This window comes from Alexandromys fortis, unplaced genomic scaffold (genome assembly GCF_014885135.2).
Source record: "Alexandromys fortis isolate MF-2015 unplaced genomic scaffold, M_Fortis_MF-2015_v1.1 scaffold_130, whole genome shotgun sequence".
In the NCBI taxonomy this organism is placed as follows: Eukaryota; Metazoa; Chordata; class Mammalia; order Rodentia; family Cricetidae; genus Alexandromys; species Alexandromys fortis.
In genome coordinates, this window is record NW_026068016.1 from 4,022,984 (window position 1) to 4,038,727 (window position 15,744).

The following is a 15,744-nucleotide window of genomic DNA, read 5'->3' on the forward strand; positions in this document are numbered from 1 at the left end:
GTAAAAAGACCCCGAGAACACAAACTGACAAAACACGCCGTCTGCTGAGCAACTCGGCTGCCTTCAGAACTGTGTTCCGACACACATAAGTGCTTTCACATTTAAGGAATATTAATCTGAAAAATACACGGTTTGGGGCGAAAGAAAAGATTCTCCTTCCTCATACTCTACAGACTTCCTTTAAAGCTTGTGTATTTTGAAATAGAAGTAGACACCCTCTCAGTGAATTGTGAATTAATCTGAAAAAAAAAAAAGATCTGGTTTTATGCACGTGCTTTTATGTATATAAAAGCCACTTAAATGCTCAACTGAGGGGGAGAAGACGGAATGACCCCGGCCTCCAATTTTCTCACTTCAGATAAGATTTAACATCTAGGAAGCACAAGGGCAGCTCCCGGCTGCCAGTGAGACTCAGTCACTCACAGATGCGAGTGTCCTGGCTTCGGTTTCCCGGCGCATTTTTCATTTCTCCTGTAGACCACAAAGGCGTCGGGTGAAAACCACACGCTTCCTTTCAGTCCCTCCTGTTCAGGAGGGTCTTCTACATTCATTTCATCCTGAATCCGATTTCCTCCATCTAAAATTTTGAATATGTCCAACTACAGAGAAGCTCCCTCCCAGGACCCCTGACACAGTGACAAGAATTCATAGTAAGTTTCCCCATTCAATCAGACATTTCTTGGGGGAATTGCAAAGGCTGTATCGAAAGAGTTAATATGTGTATATCTCTCCAAAATTGGCAAATGTATTTTATTTCCTCAAATATTCTGACCAGAGATCGGAGCCCCGCCCCTCCCAGCCATAGGCTCAAAAAAAAAGAGAGAGAGAGAAAGAGAAAAGAAAAAAAAAAGACTGTATTCACTAATTATACATCCTGAAAAGAACTTGGTTCGCTGTAAGATGATCCTACTGATATGCTAACTCCCCTTTTCTGCTTGTGCTGCCTGAAGCTTGTGTCTAACATTTTTTTTCAACTGTATGACAATAAAAGTTCTGGCAACAAAAGAAATAAATGGGCAGCTAAAGGAGGTCCAGCCAAGCACATGGCAGGCCGCCGCTCCCTCTGCTTCTGCCTGCTCTTTTGTAGATTCTAGTTGGGTAACTTCAAGTCAATAGCCCAGATCCAGCCACCTTAGCCACTCAGAGTGACACCCAAGCCCTCTCTCTTAACGCTCATGAATAGTCAGCACCCAGCAGACAAAATAGAACTAATCTTTTTTGACAGAATTGTTCAATTTTGAGGAAAAGCTTTTGAGTCTTCCACACATTTGCAGAATATGAGACAACAATGGCCGCAATCAAATTTGAAAACAACAGGCCAACCGGGCTGGGGAGAAAGTCTCTTTGAATTAAATAGCATACTCACTGGGTCCCAGTGGCCATAGACTCGGGACAAACAGTCATTTCAATACATGAAAGAGATAAACAAACGGAGAGGACGACCTCCGGCCAGAGCCCGGCTTCTGCCCTGATTCCCTCTGCAATGATACACATGTCCTTTCTTTTTCCCCTTTCCTCTCCTTTCCTTTCCTTTCCTTTCCTTTCCTTTCCTTTCCTTTCCTTTCCTTTCCTTTCCTTTCCTTTCCTTTCCTTTCCTTTCCTTTCCTTTCCTTTCCTTTCCTTTCCTTTCCTTCCCTTCCCTTCCCTTCCCTTCCCTTCCCTTCCCTTCCCTTCCCTTTTTTCCTTCCTTCCTTCCGTCCTCTCCCTCTTTCTCATAGACTAATACAAATACTTCTTCCTTCTCAGAAATGATTTTGCTGGGCCGAGGGCAAGAGCTGCAGTATAAAGTGCTTTTTCTTTCCCCTCTTGAATCCAGCAGTCTTTTGTCGTCATTTAAAAGCCATTCTGTCGTTTAGAAATCCTGTAGTATATCAGTCACTTCCAAGCCCAACGTGTGCTAAAGACGAATCTTTTCTCATCCTCTCCTCTACCTCCGCCTGTTTCATGCAAGGCGTCTTTATACCTTTGGAGACAGGTACAAGCAAGGAGAAAAATCTACCCAGTTCATGGCAAAAACAGAAGTTAGCAACATGGCCCATGCAGCTGCAACACTGCATTTAAAATTCCTTTTTCTCATAGGAAGAGGGCTAATCCTGCCCCCGTAATTCCCTACAGCCAAAATGTGCCCCCTCCCCGCGTGACAGTGCAATGCAAAGACACTAGCATGCTTATCTTGCCTAACCAGATGGCCGACTTGGATCAATGCACACACGCCACGATCAATGGGAGAGATAAAGAATTAGGAAAACAGTGGTACATGCTCCCAGAAAGCTTGTACACCGCATAATTATTTTATGATTCTACACATGGCTACATGTGATACTGAAGTCAAGAAGGAAAGGATGATTGGAGCGCCGGAAAGAATTTTGTAGTAGACGACACTTTGTCAGTCAGCGCTTCCCACTCTAGCAAGCTCGCTGCCTTATCTGAAAGTGATTTTAGAAAACATGAGCAAAAAATGCGACGGAAAGTATTTCCATTTTTTTTTCCGGCCAGGTCCTGCCAAGTCCCAAAGTTGAGTTCAGAACCCGAGGAGGTGAACTGGGATTTGGCTATTATCTCTCGTCATTAGCCACCGCTAGCTGCCCAGACTAGGGAAGCCAGCAGAAATTATTCGAATGTGATGCAGACTGTAGCCAGAAAGAACTGGGTCCCCCAAAGATGCAGTTACGTCCACTCAGGAAAACGGTGCTGGGGAAAGCGCGGCCTTTCATGTCTGTCTCCTGATTGGCTGACTAAAGCAGTGGTTTCCGGCAGGTTGGTTACACACTTCAGATGAAGATGATGGAGAAGAAGGAGACGGAGAAGCAGCAGCAGCCCTGCCCACTCCTCCCAAAGAGCGATCTCTCTTCTGCATTTGGGTTACAGAAAAAGTATATGAGGATTTGAAGCTGGTATTTGGCTGCCTTACCGGAACTGAGACCAGATGAGAAATCAGAACAATGAACGGTTCCAATCTTCCACCATGGCAATGTGCTCATCGGAGAAACAAAGTGTTTGCTCCGTTCCCGCTCTGGGCACTACTTCATACACGATTCTATTATTATTTACAAATGACGTTTTATTTACCCCGTACAGCTCCCAAATTTATTCTTTTATCACCTGGTATGAAATGGTAACAAAAGTAGAACGCTCTCTTCTTTTGGACTGGAGACTGAGTTTGCATGTAAATTAAGAGATTCAATGAACTTTTGCACCTTTTTGTAAAGAGAGATAGGAGCTGGGAACTGGGGTCAGCCGCGGAAACCGGTGCAGCCTGTCATCTGGAGGAGGCAACTGTGTTCAAAAGAAGATGGATGTTCAATATTCAAATATTAAAATGACTATAAACTAATTTCTAAGGATCAATAAATAATAAGCTGGGTAAAATCTCCGAGGGAACTCAGAGGCTGACAACTGCGAACTGCTCCTGGCCTTCTAAGATATGTTTGTTGGGATAACTACAAGGGTCGTGTTGCTCTGTGCTGCAATCTGCGGAGTTATCTCGCTACCCCCGCCCTAGAACACATCTCCCCTCACACTTAGCTCATGATGGATGGCTGTGCGGGCCTAACACTTGGCTTCTCTGCATACCATCAGATGCACAGACAGATTCTGGATGGAGGATGGCTTGGGTATTTCCAGATCTACTTTTTAGTTCAAAATCTTTCAAAGGCAGAGCTATCATTTAACTTTTTGGAGCTTGTTTCTCTTTTTCTCTGAGACAAGTGCAAACATGCCCTTTCCAGCAGCATGTCAGATTCATCTCGGGTTCCTTTGGCTGTAGAAACTGATTCTGCATAGCTCCTGCTTGACACAGGGTAACTGGGCTCGCAGGAAGTAAGCCAGAAGCCTTCTGCTCTCAGGAAGAGCAGGTTCATCTAGAGTAGAAAATTGAACATTTGAGTGGGGGCCTGTGAGGTTCAGGGCAGGATCAAGTAGGCCCAGATCCTGGCTGCAGATAAGGTGAGGAAGCACCTGCCCCCTGAGACCCACCAAACACCCGGGAAAACCTGGGAGGGAACCGTGTGCTCTCTGCACAGCAACATACTTATGGCTCCCAACAGAAGCAAGCTCAGACCTCACCAGGTTGGAGCCCCACTGCTCAGGGATTAGGATGAATGATATCTAGACTCATAGACAAAGCTCATCAATAACCTAAGATCTTAAAGGGAGAGTCAGAGAAAAAAAAGGAAACAATGTACTCAAAGCTCTTTGGACTAAACTGCCTGCACTTACCAGAAATAGAACGTAAAATAATGTGGCCAGTACATTTTTGAAAGTTAAACGTCCATGGCTGAGATTGGTAAGAGTGCAAGCATAGCATACAGGAAGCCCTCTGATCCCCAACACCACACAAACAGGAAGTGGTGGTCCAGGCCGGTAATCCCAGCATTCAGTAGGAAGGAGGCAAAGTCATCTTCAGCTATCCAGTGAGTTCATGGCCAGCCTGGATACACAAGAATCTGTCCCCAAAAATTTAAAAAAAGATCATTTTGCTATGGAATAATCCTTTTGTACACTATGAAGACGTGTTGCTCTCATTGCCAATAGTTAGACAGGAAGAGGTTAGGTGGAAAAGCCAGACTGAGAGAATGCTGGGAAGAAAAAGGGTGGAGTCGTCAACCAGATGCAGAGGAAGGAGGATGTGTAGATGATGTGGTAATAAGCCATGAGTTATGGGGCAGCTCATAGATTAATAAATCTGGGTTAATTTAAGTTGTAAGAGCTAGTTAGTAATAAGCCTAAGCTATTGGCCGAGCATTTATAGTTAATAATACATCTCTGTGTGGTTATTTGGGAGCTGGCTGAATGGGGCAGAAACTTCTGCCAACAACATTTCATTAAAATATATCAACAATAAAAGACTACTACAATGGCAAGACAGCATGGCATGGTGGTGCATAATCTATGATTCAGCACTTGGGAGGGAGAGGCAGGAAAATCAGAAATTCAAAGTCATCCTTGGTGGCATAAGCGAGTTCATGTAGCATTGGTTTTGTGAAATCTTGTCTCAAAAGAGAGACAAGGGTGTTGGGGAGATGGTTAAAAGCATTGACTGCTCTTCCAGAGGACCCGGGTTCAATTTCCAGCACCCACATAGCCACTCTCAACCACCTGTAACTCCAGTTCCAGGGGATCTGACACCCCTTCTGGCCTCCAAGGGCACCAGGTAGGAAAGTGGTACACAGAGACACGTGTAAACGAAACACCCACACATAGAATAAATAAATTATTAAATAAAATTAAAAAAAGAGAGGACAGAGTTGGGAAATAATAAAATAACGTTTCTTTCCCCTCAAATTAGTTGGGAAACAACTTACATTCAGTGTGTGGCACCCATTGTGAACACTCAGTTCAATGAGTTCCAACAAGGCATATTCTTCCCCAGCCTAGAGTGTACTTAGTGTTCTACCGCAGAGTCTCTCCCTCTACCAAATGGCTTATGTGGCCATGGATTTGGTTTGTGTTACTGCAATACACTTTTCTTTTTCTGAAATTTTCTATTTTTAGAATTTTCTATTGATGGAGTCATATATTCTATGTGTTTTTGGTACCTGGCTGCCTTGATGCGGCGTAGTGATTTTGAGGCTAGCTCACTTTATTAGACATCAGTAGCTCATTTCTGTTTATTACTAAGGAAGGTTCTGCAGTTTGGCTCCCTCAGCTTTTGTTTATGCATTCCTCACTTGGTGGATATCCAGTTGCTTCCAGCTTGGCATTTTTGTAAGTAGTGATGTAGTGAGTAGCCGTGCAGAAGTCTTTACACAGAGTATGTCTTCATTAACTTTTGGTGTCTGATGGTGGAAATGGCTGGTTACACATAGATATTTTCCTAGCTTTTGAGAAACAGCTAGACATTTTCCAAAGGGAATTACAATTTTCTGTTCTTATCAGAAGTATAGGAGTTTCCGGTTTCCCGTGTCCTCTGCAGCGCTCAACGCTGTCGGTCTCAGTGTTAGTCCTTTTAATGAGTGTGCTATAAAATCTCATCATGCTTTTACTTTGCATCTCCCTACAGTGAATAAGATGTTTATTAACTATCCCTGTATCTTATTATGTGAATTCTTTGTTCAAATCTCTTATCCATTAAACATTTTTTTGTTGTTGTTTTAAGCATTTGTAACCATTTAAAAAAAAATCCTGGATAGGAATTCACAGGATGACCCCAGCTAAGACCATAAGCAATAGTGGAAAGGGTGCACGAATTGGTCTTGCCCTGTAGTCAGACTGATGAATATCTCAAATGTCACCATAGAACCTTCATTCCGCAGCTGAAGGAAACAAAGGCAGAGACCCACAATGGAGCACTGAGTTGAGCTCCCAAAGTCCAGTTGAAGAGTGGGAGGAGTGAGAATATGAGCAAAGAGGTCAGACCATGATGAGTTCACCCACTGAAACAGCTTACGTGAGCTGAGAGCTCACCAACTCCAATGGGACTGGGAAGGAACCAGCATGGGACCAAACTAGTCCCTTTGAATGTGGGTGACAGTTGTATGGCTGGGGCAGACTGTGGAGGTCACTGGCAGTGGCACCAGGATTTATCCCTACCACTTGTACTGGCTTTTTGGAACCTATTCACTTTAGATGGATCCCTTGCTCAGCCTATATATAGTAGGGAGGGCCTTGGACCTTCCCCAAAGCCTTCCCCAAAGCAAAGTCCCTTACCCTCTCTGAGGATTGGATGGGGGTGGGGTGGAGGTAGGTAGAGAGAATGGGAGGAGGGTGAGGGAGTAGGAACTGGGATTGATTTGTAAAATGAAAAAGATAGTGTTTTATTTAAAAAATAAAATAAAATAAAAAATCCTGAATACAAATAATTTGCTGTATGTACTAGCTTTATTATGTTTATTTAATGGTATGTTTTGAAAAACAAAACTTTAAAATTTTGATAAAGTCTGGTAACAAGTTCTGTTTTATAGCCTGTATTCTTTTTGCAGCTTATAAAAGAAATATTTATCTATTTTATATTTGCAAAGATTATTTTCTCTTCAATTTTGTGTAAAGAGTTTCATGTTTTTTAACCCTTTACATTTGGGTTAATTATATTGTGCAATGTAAGATAAATATCTCTTACATTAGAGAAACCCAACACTTGTAGTAACCTTTGTTAAGAAAAACCTTCCTTTACTAGTTGGATTTCCCTGTACCTTTGAAACATCAGTTAACCATATCCTTGTGAGTATATTCCTGATTCTCTGTCCTATTTTATTGATCTGTGTATCTGTCTGCCTTTCTTTTTTGTTTTGTTTTTTTTTTTTCCTTTTCGTTTTGTAATTTTACAAGTAGATAGTGGTACTGACAACTTCTAATTTTGTTCTTCCTTAAAAATTATTTTTTGTTTGTTTTAAGAGAAGGTCTCTCTACATAGATTTACATGGCTGTCCTAGGACTTGCTATGTAGACCAGGCTGGCCTCGAACTCACAGAGATCCGCCTGCCTCTGCCACCCGAGTGTTGGGATTAAAGGTGTGCGCCACCACCACCCAGCTGACGGGCTTTTAAAATCACGTCTTTGTTGGTCTGGGATAGTAGAGACAGCATAGATGCAGAGCTATGTATTTCTCTATCTACGGAGTCTCCATATTTACCGTGAACGCACGGGTGCTTAAGTTTGTTATAAAATGCAAAGGGCACCTTCTCTCTTTTTACCTTTCCGTGTATTTACTTTTCACATTGTGCACGTGCGTGTGTTGGGTCACAGCTTATGTACAGAAGGCAGAGGATAACTTTCAGGAGTTGTCCCCTGGTACCAGGTAGGTCTCAGGGATCGAACTCAGGTTGTCAGGCTAGACGGCAAGTGCCCCCAAGGCAGAGCCACCTGGCTTGCCCAGCTGTAGATGCTTAGATGGTTCATAAGGGATAACTGTTAGAGGGCGTGTCATAGGACTCTACTCATTTTTAGAAAGATTTATTGACTTATGTGTGTGTGCCTATGAGCTTATGCATACTGTACGCATGAAGATACCAGAGGAGGCCGGGAGCTGGCACTAGATTCCCTGGCACTTTGGTCACAGGCAGTTGTTAGCCTGTCCAGTGTAGGTGCTGGGAACTAAACCTGGGTCCTCTGAGAGAACATTAAGTGCTCGTAACCACTGAGCCATCTCTCCAGCTTCGTGCTGTTATTGACTGACCTAGTGTAGTCGTGCCTGCCCTTCAATCTTCAGGCCATCAGTGACCACTCCCCTAGTGCGGTAGTGCCTGCCTGTCAATCATCCTCATGCCGCCAGTGACCACTCCCCTAAGGCTGTAGTGCCTGCCTGTCAATCTTAGCATCTCGCTGTACTTGAATTTTCTTCGTAGCTCCATCACTTCCAGCACATGCTATGTCCACTTGTTGATTTGCTTGTGGTTTCTCTACTCCACAGGAAAACATCTCTTGCTGTGTTTTTCTCCTCCCACCCACCCCTGATGTCCTTGGGAACAAGCCCAGGACCTTGCGCGTGGTAAACCAGTTTTTTAGCGCCCAGCTACACCCCAAACCCACCCTTTTGTTGGCCACTCTTTAGAATGGTTCAGATTGATTTCTTCAAATATGTAAGATGTGGACAAAGACTTTTAGAAGGAAAGCCAACTCCCGTGAAACCAGGAAGGAGCGCGGACTCCAGAGGCAGGCTGCCTAGATGTGAAATCGTCGACATTTACTGTGCAATCTTAGGAAAACTTGACTTGATTTTACCTAAGATTTTTCTTTTAATCTGTAAAATAGAATAAAAACAGTGTTCACCTTCATGTTCTAAGACCAGCCCTTAGAGAGATGAGGCAGGATGAGTTTGAGGCCAGCCTGGGCTACATAGGGAGTTTTAGGCTAAGTGGTTATGAAGTGAGATCTTATCTCAAAGCATTTTCAAAATTTTGATATGTGGGAAATATTAAGAAATGTTTGTTTACAAGGGAGTGTCATGCATAGCATTTAGCTGTCACGCATCCTATCTAGATCCTTGAAAGGAGACAGGGGCTGCCTTTCAAACCAGGTGTGCTTTTGCCCTATGACAGCCAGTGCTAGGCTTCACACTGCAGCTCTGGCCAGGATGGAGATTTGCATTCATGTCTGATACGGTGCTACTTTAGAGCTGCCTCTGAGTGGGCTCAGGGAAGATCTACTTCAGTCCAGATGGTCTACAGTAATGAAATCTGAGGGCTTTTCCAAGTCAGCTCATGGAAAACCTCATGGGGGACTTCCTATATAGGACTACAGTGAGCCCAGCTGTCCAGCTGTCCCTTTCAAATACAATTCCTGTTCCCAGAGAGCTACCTAGACTTGTAGCCACATCCAAGAGGGACCTGCTCCAGCGCACTCTCAGAGCTTACCTCCTTCGTTCCTCAGCCTTGATGAAGGCTGTCCCCTTGCTTATCAGGAAGATAAACTCGTAGCATGTTCTTGGGGGAATTCCTGCAGCCCTCATGAGAGTACAGGGCTTTCCCATCATCCTTTATGACTTGGTCCATGTCCAGGTTTCTATTGCTGTGAGAAACACCACGATCATAAGCAGAACGGGGAGGAAAAGGTTATTTCAGCCTACCTGTTTCAAGTCACACTCCTTCATGGAGGGAAGTCAGAGCAGGAATTCAAGGCAGGAATGCAGAGGCAGGAACTGAAACCATGAGGGTTGTTACCTGCTGGCCTATTCCCCACAGCTTCCTCAGGCTGATTTTTTATACAGCCCCGAACCACAAGCTCAGGGACAACTGCAACTGTGAGCTGGGCCCTCCCACATCAGTCATTAACCAAGAAAATTCCCTAGAGACTTGTCTACAGGCAATCTGATGGACTGCCCTTCCCAGATTGTTGGGAGCTGCAGACCCCTGGCCCCTTGACTTTCTTTGCCTGCCTCAGACCCTTTGCCTGCTGGAGTGAACTGAGCAAAACAACTTGTTTTCTTGTGCCTGTCGCCGCTCTGAGCACCAGACCCTCATGAGTTCCTGATGGCAGGGGAGTGAATTCTGGTGAATTTCACAGCTGGAAATCCCAAGAGCTGGGGCGTGGCTGTCAGTTAAGGATCCCTACGTAAACTTTCCTGGAACCCAATAAAGTTGGCATTCTTGTTTCGAGGATGACCTGTGTCTCTGTCTCTCTGTCTGTGTGTGTGTGTGTGTTTACTTTCCAGACTAGTCCCCGCTCGCATACCATACCGTAGAGCGTAGAGCAGACACAATGATTTACACCAGATCAGTCTAACTTAGTCAAGTGACATAAAATAATCCAGCATATCACCCTAACAAAACCAAAAGTCCTCTGTCTGATCTATATTTCCATGTTGTTTTTTTTTTTTGACACATACACTGTATAAATTCTAGGTTCCTTCCCTTAGTATATTAGCTACCTTACACACACACATTCTCATGCCTCCCCCCCCAAACAGACTCTTACCTAACCCCGGATTCCATTTGTATAACAACAAAACAAAACAAAGCAAAGCAAAACAAAACAAACTAACAAACACACAAACACCAAAACATACACACACAAAGTACCCCAAACAAGCTCTGAGTCTGGGGCAGGGTGGGGCTGGGCCTTTAAGAGCAATAAATAATTAATAATTCTATGAAGCCTATGTCTTATTTAAAAAATAATCACTCGTGATATATTCACAGATGTACCACTTCATATATTCCCAAAATGCTACTTTCTTATGAATAAAGCAATTGAGTCTTTTTAAGACAAGGGGAAAATGCTTACCTGGTGTTCTGTAATACCTTTTTTTGGAGACAGGATCTCATGTCCTCTGAGATGGCCTTTATCACACTGTGTAGCAGAGAGAATGGTCTTGAACTTCTAAGCCTCTTCCGTCCACCTCCCCACTGTTGGGATTACAGGCAAATGCCTGGTGCCTGGTCCCTCTCTCTCTCTCTCTGTGTCTCTCCCTCCAGGGTTGCTTATTGCTACCGCTGGCCTTGTACTCACTTTAGCAGAGGGTGACCTTGAACTCCTCACCCCCCTTTTCTCTACCTCCCAAGCTCAGAGATTATCAGCATGGGGCAGCATGCCCGCCTTATTCTTGAGCTTCCTTCATGTGTCCAGGGCTCGTTAGATCTTCGTCAGAAGCGCCTTTGTGAGGGCCTGTCTCCTTGACTCCTTAGTCAGCGGAGACTCAGACAGACAGACAGTCAGACACCAGGAAACAGAGCAGTTCTCCTTCCCTGCTTCTCATGCGATGGGCATGCAGGGAGGAAACTCACAATGCCACTAAAACACGACTGCCTCTACGCTTCTTTATGTGTGTGCTGGCCTGCGCTCTGCAGCTCCAGGAAATCAGACGGGCAGTAAGGATTGAGAATGGGGGCTGGGGAGGCAATGTAGCTGAAGACGGTCACTACTGTTGTTAAGAGCACAGGGCCTTAGAGCCAGGGAGGCCTGAGATCTCAGCATTCCTGAAACACCATGAATAAAACACGTCATACTGGTTACGTTCAAGGTCAGCTGTTTCCCATTCTACAAATGAAGGAATTAAGACTTTAAGAGATCAAATTTGGCCATCAGGCAGAGCTGGCTTCATGGACCCCTTGCTTGGATGGGCTTCATGCTTGTTTAATCTTTGCTGTTGCTGTCTTGAAATTTAAAGCATCTTTGAAATTATATATATAGTGTATATGTTAGTTGTGAGTGTGTATATGTGAGTGTGTGTGTGTGTGTGTGTGAACTTCTGCACTGTACCCTGCCCTGAAGACTCAGTCCTGCCCTGAAATCCTTTGCCCCATTGTTGTACCTATGAGGATTGTGGGATTAAAGCTAGAGAAAGGGGGTCACTTCTTTCTCCGAGGGCAGCATTAAGAGTATCAGACCTTCAGGACCCAGGAATGAGAGCTTGTGGATTCAGCCCAGTGAAGGACGGTCTTAGAAAATGAGTTCAGTGGTGATGGCCGTGGCGTAGGATACACAGGAGCCGGTGCATCCATGCACCCCTTCCATTTATGGTAGTACTTTCTTCTTTTACTTTAATATGTCAGGTTTTTGAAATGAGGTCGATCTTCCTGCCACAGTCTCCCGAGTGCTGGGCCTACAGGCATGAGCCACCATACCCTTTTTCTCATTAAGTACTCAATAAAAGCAGGACAACTTGGGGGTGGGCAGATGGCTCAGTGGTTAAAGCCCTTGCTGTGTAAACACGAGGAGCGGAATTCAGATCGCCACAATCCCTGTAAAGGCTGGGTAGGGATGACACCAATCCTGTAATTTTAGCTGTTGGAAGCACAGACAGGGAGGCTAATCCCCAAAGCAAGCTAGCCAGTCAGACTAGCTGCAGGACAAAACTGTGGGTTCCGCTGAGACCACACCTCGGTGAATAAGGGGGAAAGTGGTGGGGAAAGACACGTGATGTCAGACTTTCACCTCCGCCCACACTAGCACGAGCACTCGCTCACATACATGTGTCCACACATGCATGCTCACCACAGGCACGTACACATGAGGGGAGAAAAAGGAAAAGAAAGAGAACTTTCTGGACCTCCAGTGCTCACAGCCATGGCACCATGGACTTACTCTTGAAGCATAAACATCCAGAGACATCACACCTGCCCAGCACTGTCTTGCTCAGCAGAAGTTTAGAAAAACATCAAAAAAGGTAGAGAGTAGATGTTCACAGCATTGCTATGACTAAGGTGCTGGCTCAAACCTACATGTCTCTTAGAGGAAGTCCTTTCTGCTAGTTCATTTGATGTCTGGAGAATGATCATCTCCCCCAAAACTTGGCCCAGTACCCCAGAAACACCGCCAAGGAGAGCTCCCCGAGCTCTCTCTCTCCTCCTCACCTCAGGGCTTTGCACCTCGCCAAGGGCAAGAGAAATGGCTGCTGTGACCCCAAGGCCTGCATCCTGCAGCTCCCAGTCCAAAAGGCAAGAGCATCCCTACATTCAGTCCTGTAGAAGGGCTCCAATTGGCTGGTTTGAGACAAATTAGTATGTAGACTACTAATCAGTACAGACAGGAGGAGCACTGGCTAGTTTTATATCAACTTGGCACAAGCTAAAGTCATCTGAGAGGAGGGAGCCTCACTAAAGGAAATGCCTGCATAAGATCAGGCTGTAGGCAAGTCTGAGGGGCATTTTCTTAATTAGTGATCAATGTGGGAGGGCCAGCCCATTGTGGGTGGTGCCATCTCTGAGCTGGTGGTCCAAGCCATGGGGAGCAAGCCAGTAAGCAACAGCACCCCTCCATGGCTTCTGCATCTATGCCTCCAGGATCCTGCCCTGTTTGAGTTCCTGTCCTGGCTTCCTTCAGTGATGCACTAGGGATGCACAAGTGTAAGCTAAACAAACCCTTTCCTCTCCAACTTGCTTTTGGCCATGGTGTTTCACCACAATAGAGACCCTAACTAGGACAGGGGAGAGGGCTATTATGACTAGTCAAGCCTGGATCACATGCCCACCTATTGAGCAGGTGTTGTAAGGAGGAGGCTTTTTGTTCATCCTGGCCACCCAGAACCGAAATGACCACACAGAAACTATATTATTTAAAACACTGCTTGGCCCATTAGCTCTAACTTTTTATTGACTAACTCTTACATCTTAATTTAAACCATTTCTAGTAATCTATGTATCGCCACATTGCTGTGGCTTACCGGCAAGATTCTTACTGGCTAAAGTTCTATCTGGCTCCAGCAGGGCTGCATGGCTTCTCTCTGACTCCGCCCTCTTTTTCTCCCAGCATTCAGTTTAGTTTTCCCCACCTAGCTCTGTTCTCCTATAGCTCTGCTACAGGCCTAAAGCAGTTTCTTTATTCATTAATGGTATTCACAATATACAGAGGGGAATCCCACATCACCTCCCCTTTTCTGTTTAAATGAAAAGGAAGGTTTTAACTTTAACAGTAAAATTACATGTAACAAAACAGGTATCAAGCAAGAATTACAGTTACAATATTTATAGCTACTTTGTTTTTTATCATAACTAAGGAAAACTATAACTATAAATTCTTCAACTCCATCAAAGACTCCAGAAGTAAACAGGAAGTGCATTGTAAGCAACTTCCAAAATTCTATAATTGACAGACATCTCGCTGCCTGGACAGTCACCTAAAGTTCTTCTGTACCATTGAGGCACCCATCTTTAGCCTACAGGCCCATAGTATCCAGCAGACTTTTCCATGAAGCAGGAAATTTCAAAGACAGTTCCACCTATATTGACAGTTTGTCAGTCACTTTCTTCTGTATCCTGAAGAATACCTAAGCAGACTCTTTCATGAAGCAGGAAACCTGAAGGATCGTTTCACTTTAGGCAAGTTCAACAGTCATTTGTCTGTGGGTCCTGCAAGTTCAGTTCATACAGCATAGCATTAAGTCCAGGCCAGAGCAGTTTCTTGCCCAAATGGCTAACCAACTCCATAAGGAGCCCATCTTCCCTTTGAAGTAGATTGGTGCTGCCAGGAGCAGATGTGTCTCATTGTCATGAAAATTTCTAAATTTGTAAACATTTTAAATGCCAGATTCTGTAGTCTTTGAAAGGTTTGAGGAATGCCTATCCATCTGAAATACATCTCTGTACATCTAGAAAATCTAATAAACATGACTACAAGCTTGACTATTGTAGATGATTATCTACTAACCTATATATTTTTAAATTATACATTACATTTTTAAATGAGCTACACAAACAAAATACCTTAATCAAGAGCACACACACACACATATATATATATAACAAAACTGATCTTGAATTTGTATCAATAACTCAAGATCCATACCAATGCAAAGTATCCATCTCAGAACAGGCACTGACTAACAAGCCACTAGATAAGGTTGTCCATTTGTTTATGCTTTATCTAAAGTTAAACTTAGCTTGGAGTTATATATTTTAACTGGTGCATACACAAAAATAAATATAAAAATAATAAAATAAAAACACAGAAAAACTAAACTATTTCCAATAGAAATAAAATGTAAGCTAAATATGTAATTTAGACTGTAATAATGGCTTACTTTACAGTGTAAAAGGAACAGCTGGAGGAGATTTTAATGGAGTGTTTTATTTAACCTAAGTATATAAAATACATTCATTTTTAACATGTTGGCAATATAAAACTTATTGAGATATTTTACATTATTTTTATGCTTACAGAAAATTTTAATTTAGATGCTAATTTAAAAAAAAATTAAAAGAGATTTCGTGTGTGTGCATGTGTGTGTGTGTGTGTGTGTGTGTGTGTGTGTATGTGTGTGTGTGTGCATGCAGGTAGACCTGTGCCACAGCATGCATATATGGGTCTGAAGTCAACTGTTTGGGAGTCAGTTCCCTTCTTCCATCTTGTTTGAGTCAGGTTCTCCTGTTTTGGCTGCCACACAGCATGAGAGCCTTGTGTCTCCTGCTGCCTCCCATCTTACACCTGCGGTTGCAGGCGTATGTAGTTCTGGAACTTGAACTCGGGTCAACAGATTTGCACAGAAAGCTCATTTACTCCCTGAGCCATCTTCCCAACTCCTAAACACCAACTCTTATCTGAAAATACTTGAGCTATATTTAAAACCATAAAATTAACAGGAGGAAAAACATATTTGTGAACACATGCAATTCCAAAATTATTTTCTGATTGATAATTCTATAAAAGTTTTTAAAATTTAAATGTAAATTAGTAAAATCAAAATCCCAGTTTCTCAGTCACATCAGCCCCACCTGACTACCACATTTGGCCAATGACTAACCATGTCAAATAACACAGAACATGCCACCACTACATTTAAGTCTGTTACCAGAACAAGAAGTGCCTGACAGACCCATGTTACAGAAAAAAATTGTCCAGAATCAGAAATTAAGACATCAAGAGTGTAATGGC